The 12,036-nt window shown below is 46.1% G+C and overlaps 1 protein-coding gene across 1 annotated transcript in view; it reads right to left on the bottom strand.

Annotated features, from left to right (window-relative positions):
- LOC133355918 (P2Y purinoceptor 1-like) overlaps positions 1-518 on the bottom strand; it is a 38,424-nt gene extending 37,906 nt beyond the window's left edge. Inside the window, exon 1 of the mRNA XM_061573341.1 lies at positions 400-518. The gene's annotated coding sequence lies outside the window, so the exon portion shown is untranslated. The remainder of the gene's footprint in view (positions 1-399) is intronic.
- Positions 519-12,036: the final 11,518 nt, after the last annotated feature.

The following is a 12,036-nucleotide window of genomic DNA, read 5'->3' as shown; positions in this document are numbered from 1 at the left end:
TGCTTTAGTAATCGTAAGTCATATCTTCTTGGCTCGTTGTAGCTGAGTATGTTGATGCCGAGGATGGCATTCAGACCTTTTAGCTTCACTCGAAATGTGTTTATGTTCGTCGAAAGTTTTTCTTAAACTAGATTCACGATTTCATCAATTTATACCAAGCTATTTCACGTTTCGCAAACATTTGTTTCAGAACTCTACGAATAAAAAACGCGAATTAAATTTGCTTCGTGCCGTATTTTTTCTTAATCCTCCACGAATTTCTGAGAAGCGAAATTCTACATCTCAACACGCAATACTGCCATTTATTTTGCCAGAAGAGCAACATCAGCAGCAGCAACAACAACAACAACAAAAACAGCAACAGCACCCCAACAGCCGTGTCATTCCCCCCTTCCTTACCTTACTCTCGTTGCAAACGCAGCCAAAATCCAACGGCACGAGAAGAAGTTCCACGCATCCCGCTGAGAGCCGGGTTACAAGCCATCTGCCGCCTAACCTCTGCTACAGCAGGTGCCAATGCAGCGAGCTCATTGACTGACTCCCAATCAGCCCCTCCGCAGCGCCACCCATCATTCCCCTCCAGCGAACAGCCCTCCCCCTCCCCATCCCCCCCCCCCCTCCACCAAAGACAAAGATCCCCCGTACAGCCTTAACAGACTGTTGGGGCAAGTGCTGTTAGCGAGTAGCACCTAATGAAGGCCGGAACGGTACACGAGGGGGTGGGTGGCCAGCACCACGCCCGACCGCCTTTGTCTCCCTAGTGGAGATGTTTACACGCCGCACCAGGTACTCATTTGAGGCTGAGTCGACCTAGGGGGAGGCCCGGGACCGGTTCAAATAATCATTACTGGGTGTCGGCCGTGAGCGGGAATCGAACACGGCTCACCGGGTTTATAGCGCAGCGCATTAACCACTACACTACCTCTCCCCATCATCTCCCCCTACCACCACCACCAGCACCACCGCACACCCCCTCTGTCTCCCAGACAACCAAAGTGCCTGGCTCCACGCAGATTATCGGGGCCGATCCACCACAAGGCGGTGATGTGCACGCGTAAACCAATTTTACTTTGAGCAATGTTTGTACACGTGAGCGGTGTTCCGCTCAGCGGCACAACATGCTACGATTGGTGTGTGGAAAAAAATATTTTTTGTATCCATTTTTTTGCAGGGATACATACTTTTCCACGTGTATAGAATTACGTAAATGTACGGTGGATTTATTTATTTATTGTGGCTTTGTTGAATTTTTGTTTTAAGCTTTTGATTTCTCTAGCAATCGGGTTTACTGGAGTGAGTAGAGTGTTTTTGGCTGTCCAGTCTCAAACCGAGACATCTAGCCAGCGTGGAAGAGTAGGCCAAACACAACCTGTAGAAGGGGTACGATCTCAGAACTGCCTCTAACCGAGTCCCCTTCCGCCAGCAGTGCCGCGACCGAGCAGTTGCAGTGATGCGCCTTCACCTTTTTGTCTTTCAAAGCGGAGCTGTATATATCCTAAAGTGGTTTTTGTTCGCGGTTGTGGTGTACAGCTGTGTGGACTTTCTGCATCATCATGCTGACCAGGCCTATAGCCTGACCTTGTTTGAAGCGGAAGGGTGGTGATTTGGAGCCGGATGACAATCGACGTTCGGCAAACGTTGATTTCACTGAGTAACGCATTTTTTTTGTTTCTGGGTAGTAAGTGTTATTTCCTAATTGCTTACGCCTCAAAAGTAAAGAAAATGGCTATTATTCCCCACAAACTTTGCTTTTGTGACCAGGACAGTGATCTTCTTTTTTTAAATTGACCTATTTTCAATGAGGAAACGGACGAATTTGTGCCTTTTCGTCCACATAAAGTCAGAAAAAAAATATGAATCTAAATTAACATGTATTTATACTAAAGTAATTAAAAAATTACGACAAAAGATTTAGACACTAAGGCGCACTACCACAGGACGGGACTGGCCACACCGGACCGAGTTCTCTGTGGGGAGGAACAACGTCAAGTGGGAGCCACTGGTGGACCCCCGGAAGGTGCTGATGCCAACACTGCACATCAAATTGGGCCTTATGAAACAATTTGTCAGAGCTGGAGATAAGGAGTCGGCAGCCTTTAAGTACCTGCAAGACTTCTTCCCTAAGCTGTCTGAGGCAAAGGTCAAAGCCGATGTCTTCGTCGGACCATAGCTAAATAAGATCCTGGAGTGTAATGAATTCCCCAAGGAGCTCACTGGTAAGGAGAAAGTGGCTTGGAACAGCTTTGTCGCAGTGGTTCATGGCTTCCTGGGCAATCACAAGGTCGAAAACTACGTGGAGCTGGTTGAGACTCTGGTAAAGAACTACGGCACAATGGGCTGTAGGATGTCCCTCAAAGTCCATATCCTTGATGCTCATCTTGATAAATTCAAGGAGAACATGGGAGCGTATTCGGAGGAGCAAGGCGAGCGCTTCCACCAGGATATACTGAACTTTGAACGCCGCAACCAAGGACAGTATAACGAGAACATGATGGGAGACTACATTTGGGGGCTGCTTCGTGAAAGTGATCAACTAATTACTTCAAAATCTTTAGTAGTAATTTTTTTATTACTTTAGTATAAATACATGTAAATTTTTATTAATATGTTTTTTTCTGACTTTATGTGAACGAAAAGACAAAAATTCGCACGTTTTCTCATCGAGAATGGGTAAATTTAAAAATATCTCGGTCCTGGCCACAAAAACTAAGTTTGTGGGGAATAATATCCATTTTCTTTACTTTTTAGGCATAAGCAATTAGGAAATAACACTTACTACCGAGGAACAAAAATTGTGTTACGTAGTGTTTTCAACAACAAAAAAGTTATTACCCACTCAAAATGACATTGACGTAGTGCTCATCTGCCGTTTACAGCCCTGAACCAGTGATGTGAATTCCACATTCCTATGACGGGAGCGAGTCTGTCCATAGAACGACCACTGTTGACTTCCCCACGAAGTGGTACCCGTTTTAGCGACCGCGCAAGGATGATGGGCTGAGTCATCCTCCACCCCGGCTTAACCAGGATTTTAAACCTCACAAACTTCCGGGCCAGTTAAACAAAAACCTTTCAGTCCGATGTTCGATGCTGAACAAAATGAGTAACGATGCGATCTGATTTTGTCTACGATAGATTCCGCCATAGATCTCACCGCCCGTGTGTACAAGGTAAAGGCTGTGTGTGTGTGTGGAGTGGCGGTGTAACGGTTCGAGCGCCGAGTTCGCTTTCCGCTCACGGCCAACACCGGTGACGATTATCTGAACCGGTCCTGGGCCCTCCCCTAGGTCGACTCGGACTCAAATGAGTACCTGGTGCGGTGGGCAAAAAACATCGCCAGTGGGCAGTGGTGTTGGCCACCCACCCCCTCGCGTACCGTGCCGAGCTTCAGTGGTGCTCGCCAACAGCACTTGCCCCAATAGTCTGTGAAGGCTATAACTTGGGGGATCTTTGCCTTTCGGGGTGTCCGCAGAGCCAGACAACTTTGAAGAGCAACCAGTACCGGTGTTCAAAATCGTAGGAACTTTATTTTTTATGTTTTACGACTATAAAACATTCGAAGGGGGCAGCTGTGGGAAGTTCTCCTCTTCTCCTGTACCACCCCCCCCCCAATGTCGATCACCCCTCACGCCCCCCCCCCACCCCCCCCCGCGCTGTGATCCTGAGGCCGTGTTTTGATTCTGGCTGGAGTTTGTGTTGGAAGGGGGCATGACATTCAATTGGAGTTTGGGTACGGAATGGACGGACAGATGTTGTTCCAACTCACCTCCGCTGTGGAGAACACCGTCTCCTCCCAGCCTCCCTTCCCCCATCTCTTTCTCTCTCTCGCCAAAAGTAGCACGGTGGGAAGGATGACACTTGGTTTCCTTCTCGACGGCACAGATTCGTGTTTCATTCTAACCCTTCTCGCTTTGAAGTGGAAATGAATTCCTTGCTTCAAAAAAAAAACGTACAAAAATTGTTCGAGACAACTTTTCTGGGTTTTTATTTTTTTAACGAGCAGCCTATTTATTGACTTTAATCGCAATATCTGTGCATTCCGTCCCTCGAGCTACGTCTGCACGTGGAGTTGTGATGGTGAATGTGATGGTTAATGCTGTAAACGGCAAAAAGACGTGATTATACATTGGTGCTGATCTTGACAATGCAGTACAGGATATAAAAAGTCAAAAGGCTAAGTCATCTCTGGCTCAAATAAGCATTGAGCTAGCGGTGAAGATTCCACATTCCTATGGTCGGGTCGAGGATACCCATTGAAGAACCACTGTTTGTTTCAGTGGTACTCATTTTTGTGCTTAGTTTATTATCCATACACCACCGCACCTACGATTAGCACGGTTGGCTACGTACGGTAGCAAAAGAAGTTTATCGTACGTAAATATATTGACCTTGGAGAGTTGATGGCCTGAGGTTAACCTCCAACCACGGAGTGATGACGTGGAAGTCCTGGGTAATACAATCTCCGGTCTCTCCCGGTGTATGCGTTTGAATTCAATTTGTTATCCCTGTTAGATCCACGCAATCGACTGTTGACTCAACAGCAACATCTGTTCTTGGGTGGACTCAGAACCTTTATTGGGCGTGCACTGCACGGAATTTCTGAAAAATCCTCTGACGAACACCGGCGGAATTGGAGGTGGCCTGGGGTGTCTGAAGCTGGGAGACGCGAGGGTTTACGCACTATCGGAATCTTTATTTTATACTGGAGGAATCCGATGAGCTATGAAGCTCTTTTTTATCACAGATGTCCAGTAGGGGGGCGGGCCAGAACGTTCCAACAACAAACAATACAACAGCACGAGAAGGAGTGCAACACATGGGAAAGGTAAACAAATAACTTTTTCAAAACACAAATATATAAAAAGGAATTTGTGAATATGTGTGTCTGTTCGAAATGTTTAGCATACTTCCTCCCGACATGCAACAAACTTGAAATTTGGCATGTGGGTAGCTTCCAGACTGTGCACAATGCAAAAAGTATAAAAATAAACTTTCGTATTGGGGGGGGGGGGGGGCGCAATAATGGATGTAATATTTTGCATGGCAGGTGAGCGATGACGTCACATCTGTGATGTCACCCGCATGCGGCAGCGTCACGCAGTGTGCCTACTGACGTCACGCATCCCCTCCCCACCCTCCAAGACAAGAATACAAGTCTCGGGCGAAGCCGGGTAGAAAATACTAGTCTAGAAATAAACCTAAACTTCTTTTACATCTTACCAGGTAAAGACAACTGAGGGATTCACTTATTTTCCAGAAGCGACTTGGCCACAAATGATAGCTCAACAAAGTGGCTCATCATCATCACGTGGAAATTACTGTGCAGTCAAAGCGTGAGGGCCAGCCAATGCTGACACGTGGACCTCGCAACGTCGTGGGTTTGATGTTCTATGCCGCCAATCGCTGCGTGAAAGTAACGCTGGTACGAATTGTTGGTTATCCTGATGCGCAGGAGGTTGTTTCTACCCCCACCTCCCCCACCGCGGTTGTGGCTGCATAGCTCTTCCCGTACGTGTGGAGGGTGCACCTCGGGTTGCCACCTGTCCTGGTGTTCCTAGCATTGACCTCTTGTTGAGGCAGCTGTCCTAGGCAATAGAAGCCCCGGTGTGTGTCGGTGGCGTCATAATAATAATAATAGTACACCACTCAAGGCAATGCGTTGCAATCCCGCACCTCCGATTATCACGGTTGTCTACGTCCGGTGTGAAAGAAGTTCAACGTACATACAAATATTGACAGTGCAATTCCGGTGTTGTGAAATATCCCTCTGTGAAATGTTATATCACTTTATATATCTTATAGGTGGCTAACCCCAGTTGTACCGCATAACGTCCGACGTTTCGTGCAGGGAGCTTCTTAAGGCACATGAATCGACCGAAGAAACTCCCAGCATGTAGTGTGAAACGTCGGACATCATTGCCAGACAAAGCACTATAGAGCTAAATGTAATTTTTCTACATTACATTGGTCAGGTACTGTTCTAAGGGTAGAGACACAATAAATAAAAAAACGCAGAGGGGTTTCTGTGACGCCACGTTTAAAAATATAAAACGATAGCTCTTTGTAAAAATTGGCAATCTTCATGAGTAAATTCTACGTTTATTACTCTCTTGCGAGGAATGGAACACAGAGCAAAAACATTCTTAACCCTCAAAAAAAAAATCTCAGTCCTTAATCAAGTGCGCTGCTTGGGCCAGAAGGAATGCAGTCGAGCCGACATGTACGGAATGTGTAGGGTTAAGTGATTTCACATCCAGGCTAAGACTCCCCCTACATAGAAACAATAATAATGATGATAACACTGGTCAACAAAAAAAAAATTCTGGCCTGGACTTTTGAGCTGTTTTAGACTAATTTCAGGGTGCTGTTCCAAATCTAATTTGCTCAGATTTGCTCTATCACATCTAATTTTTATGCTATCGGCATACCCCATTTTCATTGATTTTACCCGAAATTAACTTGGTCACTTATGATTGCAAGTTGTTGCGAGTCAGTGACTGCTTTAGTGTTAAAATATGGTGCTGTATTTTTAGGATAGTGTGTTTATAATATCATTTTATGTAGATATCCACATTTATTTAATATTTTTCTTCTGCAGTTTTTATTGAAAATGCAATATTTGACAAAAACTGATGCCAGATTTGGAATCAGCACCCCACAATTACCTTAAAACCGTTGGAATACCTTATGCCAGAAAAAAGTGTGTTGACCAGTGTAATTCAAACACTGAGCTGGTATTTTTAACTTACTCTTGTTGTATTGAACAATTCTAGCACCCCTTGATTCAATTGCGGTGATATCATTGCTTTTATTATGCCCGAGGTGGCAACTGGGTGGTGAATTGAAAGTGCTGAGTGGGCATTTGGGTTAAATTTATCGATTTGTGTTCAGCTTTAAAAAAACAAATAGATTATATGCTTTGAGCCACGAAGGAACTGAGAAAGCCTTTGCAATATACATCAGATAACACCGTGGACAATGACAACGTGGGAAATCCAACAAAGGTAAGAAAACACAACGAAGCGTGCTCAGCGATGCACGGAATTGCACCGACACCAGAATGATAATTTTTATTCACGCTGGAGGAATCCGATGAGCTATAAAGTTCTTTCTCACAAATGTCCAGGAGGCCACAAAAGGAGCACAGCGATCGGACGGCTCAAGAAGCGAATTTCCAGTGTACTAATTAATACACAATACAGGTTTTTTTTTGGGGGGGGGGGGTTAGACCACGTAAATATAAATGTGTCGTTAAACCTGCCACCACCCGACACAGCCAATCAGTAAAGTTTGTCACGTAAACAGAACATTGCAATTCGTTACTAGTACAGCACACCGGTGTGTTGGAGAGCAAATCTCCAAAATTCATAACCTGAGTACGACGTTTCGTCAGTAATTACAACTAGCTTCATCAGGCGGACAGCCAGATTTGTGGAGAAATCCTCCTGTTTCGTTCCTTGAATAGAGGGGCAGATGTGATGACGTCACTTGTGAGCTCTTCACGTGCGAAGGGACGGGGGGGGGATTCATGAATACAAATAAATTACAATTGGTTTCCAATATAAACTAATAATAAATAATAATAGTTTACATTTGTACGGCGCTTTTTATCCGTAGAGTCCAATTCGTAGAAACGTTAAATTGACATTAAGGTAAGTACTAAACTAAACTTTTTATATCGATTTAAAGCTTTCGTGACTGCAGGGATTCATCTTCTTGGTTCTTTCGGTAAAGTCACGTAGAATGGAAATAATAAAATAATAAAAATAAAACATAATAAAATAATTCTCACGACGTTTCGGCCACAACGCAAGCAGCCGTCCTCAGGTGAAGAACAGGTCTGTCGATAAGACAGAGTCTGAGAATTATTTTATTATGTTTTATTTTTATCATTTTATTATTTCCATTCTACGTGACTTTACCGAAAAAACCAAGAAGATAAACTTTTTATTTTATTTACCAGGTAAGGCCCACTGTGCTGTACAGCTCTTTTTCAGAAGCGACCTGGCCACAAATGATACCGAAACAAAGTGGCTTATCGATCTATATTTGAAGTTTTTGTGACTGCAGGGATCCATACTCTTTGGTTCTTTCGGTAAAGTCACGTAGGTAGAAAATGAAATAATATGTATGGCAGCTAATTACTCTTCAACGCGTGATGATGACTCTAAATGCGGAGGGTAAAAAAATACTCGAGGACCCGGAGAAAAATCCACGCTACCACGGGGAGAGAGAGAGAAACACCGCAAACTCCAAACATACAGCAGGTGTCAGGGTCGGGATCGAGCCCACGAACCTCCTGCATACAAGGCGAGGTAGTTAACATCTCACCACGGACACAGAGAGAGACACGCAAACTCCAAACATACAGCAGGTGTCAGGGTCGGGATCGAACCCACGAACCTCCTGCATACCAGGCGAGGTAGTTAACATCTCACCACGGACACAGAGAGAGAGAGAGACGCGCAAACTCCAAACATACAGCAGGCGTCAGAGTCGGGATCGAACCCACGAACCTCCTGAATACCAGGCGAGGTAGTTAACATTTCGCCCTGTAAATCGGGCGAGGGCAGAACACGTTGCGACACGCGATGCTGCCAGATGGACGACGAGGCTGGTGACGTAACGGCATCTGCATGAGGAGGCGGGGGGGGGATGAACGGGGGGAGGAGAAGGGGGGGGACAAGAGGGGGGGTTGCATGGAGCGGGGGGGGGTATCAGGGGCGGTGGGGATGGAGAGGGGGGGGGGTGACAGGGTGGGATGGAGTGGGGGTGGGGATGGGGGGGATGGACGGGGGGTGGAGAGGGGGGGAACGAGAGGGGGTGGTCTGGGGATGGAGGGGGGACGAGAGGGGGGTGGAGGGGGGGACGAGAGGGAGGATGGGGGTGGAGAGGAGGGGGGGGGGCGAGAGCGCGCCCACCGCGCTCCTAAATAGAGTGATGGTGATGTCATCACTGTAAGCCTCTCAGGTGTGTACTGGATGTTGAACTTCTTTCGCACCGTACGCAGTAACACGCGACTCATCCGCGAAACGTAGCGCCTTGGTGATGGCCTTGCGCGATAAGAAAAGTCTCAAATTCCGGATGCGACTTGACGGGTTGACTTCATCTCAAAAGTTGACCACATCTTTTTTGAGCCGAGCGGGCAAAGGTATTGGACCCACCCCACCCAGAACCCCTTGCGCAGAGGGATTTTCGTTCAGGCCTCAGGAGCTATGCGGTGCCCGGTAATGACATCCTCCTCTTCACAACCCTGATTCTGCCGGCCAACAATCCCCACTGGCGAAGAGTTGCCTCTTTTTTTTGGTGTGTGTGTGTGTGTGTTCAGCTCTCCGAGTGTCTAAATTCCTCATTTAGAGTCGACGCTGCCTTTAAGCAAACTTCGGGTGGTGGGGGGTGGGTGGGTGGTTGATGATGTTGCCCCATTATAAAGATGTTTATAGAATTAATTTGTTCACGCATGCCAGCTGTCTCGGGTTTAATGGGCGTGAATGAAGTCGTGAAGGGTGATGTGGACGTTCCACTGATGAATGGTGCCGTGGCTGAACGTAATTGATCACTGCGGTCAGCGGCAATGTTGCCGTCGGACTTGTGACAGGGATATATATATTTTTTATCATCCATAATACAGCTGTTTTTGGCTTAGATCGCGTAAATATACAAATGTGTCGTTAAACAAGCTACCACCCGACACAGCCAATCAGTAAAGGTTTGTCACTTTAACAGAACGTGGCCAATTCGTTAATAGTACAGCAACACCGGTGTGTTGGAGAGCCAAGCCTCAACATTTACAATCTGTGTACGACGTTTCGCCTAGCTTCATCAAAATCTCCGCATTTTCTACGGACGTCCAGAAGCCAGGTTTTCATATTCCAGTCATTCTTGGGGTTTTCACTTCATTTTCGCACGTTGCTGCTATTTTTTTTATATCCCGATTCCATAACCCGTGCGCGTAATCGGGGAGCGCGACTCGGTGTTGAATGGTTATCGCTGTCAAGTTACGACGAAGCACTCCTCCATCGAGCGCACGATCAATCATGCGCGGATATTAAATCCCGCCTGGCGAAGGAATACACACACACACGTTTACAGCACAATGCAAACACGCACACCGCTCCGTGACGCGCGTGCGTGCGAGTCAACGAGCCGTTGTGTTGTTTGTGTCGTTTTTGTGTTGCAAAAAAACACTTTTGTCACCACATTGAAGACGACTCTTTCACACGTATTTCAAATGCAAAAAGGGTTGACGACGTTCTAAAATGCGATGCTCATTTACTCGGGCAATGTTCGCAAGATCATCCGTCATTACGCGTAAATGTTGAGACAGACCCCCGTAACTGCCGCTCGTGCGTTCTGCATTATGGCTCTCACCGTCTGCCTTTGTGAACGTATCAGTCGGTGTGCTTTAACAACGGCAAACGAGAGAGCCCCTTTTGAGAATCATTATCTTCTTCTTCTTTTTTAAGGGGAGAATTGCAATTCCGTCGTTAGGGTATGGGACAGTTATGTCTCTCATTACTCTCGTAATGCACTTTTTTTTAAAGAATGAATGAAGCGTTAGAACACAATGTTCCATTCTTGAGAATTTGCCATGGGATTTTTAGCATCCGCTTTCAGAGACAAGTGAGCATTTTGCTAATTTCCTACAAGGGTAATTGGGACTCATTTCAAATGGCTGATTTTGTTCAAACTGGCCCAGTGGTGAATATGACCATAATACATTTATATATTTTTTTATGTTTTTTAAATACAGCGTCATTCGTACAAATATCTCTAAACGTTGTAGAATGTGTAAGGTGGGCCCAATGTACGCATAGATGTGCAGGAACCCGAGGACAATCGGGAAGGAAATCCAGAGCAAGCACCAACGAGATTGCTCAGTTCTGTGGCGAGATGTTAACTACCTCGCCTGGTATGCAGGAGGTCGTGGACTCGATCCTGACCCTGAACGCCTGCTGTATATTTGGAGTTTGTGCGTCTCTCTCACCCTCGTGGTCGCGTGGAATTTTCTCAGTGTCTTCTAGTTTCTCCTTCCACGTTAAGAAAAATCAACATCCCGCGTTTAGAGTATTGTTGGCTGCTGTAAATATCCACGTGATGATGATAAGTCACTTTGTTGAGCGATCATTTGTGGCCAGGTCGCTTCTGAAAAAATCGCTGTACAGCTCAATGAGCCTTTTTGTGACGCCGTGTGACTAGGGGGGGGGGGAGTCAAAAATCGTCCAAAATCGCGTGACGTCTTTAAATGGGCGGCCCCTACAATCCCGCTGAATACGGTTCCAACCCGCGCGTGACGATCCTTTATCTTTAACAAGGGTACACAGTGAACGTGTACGGCGACAGTGCGGTGCCACCTGCATGAAAGTAATCCCTCGAGCGAATACATTTTGAGCCGGCACTATTTTTTTTTATATGAAGAGAAAAAAGTGGATCACGTTGCGAACCCTGTTTCCAAATGGTGTCCGTTGTTTTAGCCCCCCCCCCCTCGAGATAACGTGCGTACCAGCCCCTGCCACGGTGTTTCTTGAGCCACAGTCCCATACCTGTCAACCCCTTATCAGCGCCCTACCTTATTACAGTCCAATTCAGACCTTATTGGTCACCCCGTGCCCTTATGAATCTCAACTTTCATCCTACAACACAAGCAAATAGATGTGTTTTCCTTGCCCGTATTGAAACGGCTGTACGCCGAATGGACCCGAAAACTAAATTTCCATGTACAAGAATACGGGGTAATTTTTCGCCGGATCGCACTGCTGTATATATATTTGTTTTGCTTTACTGCTGTCAGTGCCGGATTATCCTCGTAGCACAAGTAGCTACATATGTAGCTACGGGCCACGCACTTTCAAGGGCCCCGCGCTAAATGTTTTCAAGCTATCAATTCCGGTTCAGTGATTCTGCACTTGCTCTATTACAATAGTACTATACTGCCTTAAATTTCACGAACAACTGGGTGTTTAAGGTGAGCGATTTGTCGTATTATCTGGCTGTATAGCAAATGAAAAAATACGATTACTTCCCTATGCAAGTAAA

The sequence above is a fragment of the Lethenteron reissneri genome, chromosome 52 (genome assembly GCF_015708825.2).
Source record: "Lethenteron reissneri isolate LAM-NWPU_2019-01 chromosome 52, ASM1570882v1, whole genome shotgun sequence".
NCBI lineage: Eukaryota > Metazoa > Chordata > Hyperoartia > Petromyzontiformes > Petromyzontidae > Lethenteron > Lethenteron reissneri.
This window is presented reverse-complemented; position numbering and strand designations above follow the sequence as displayed.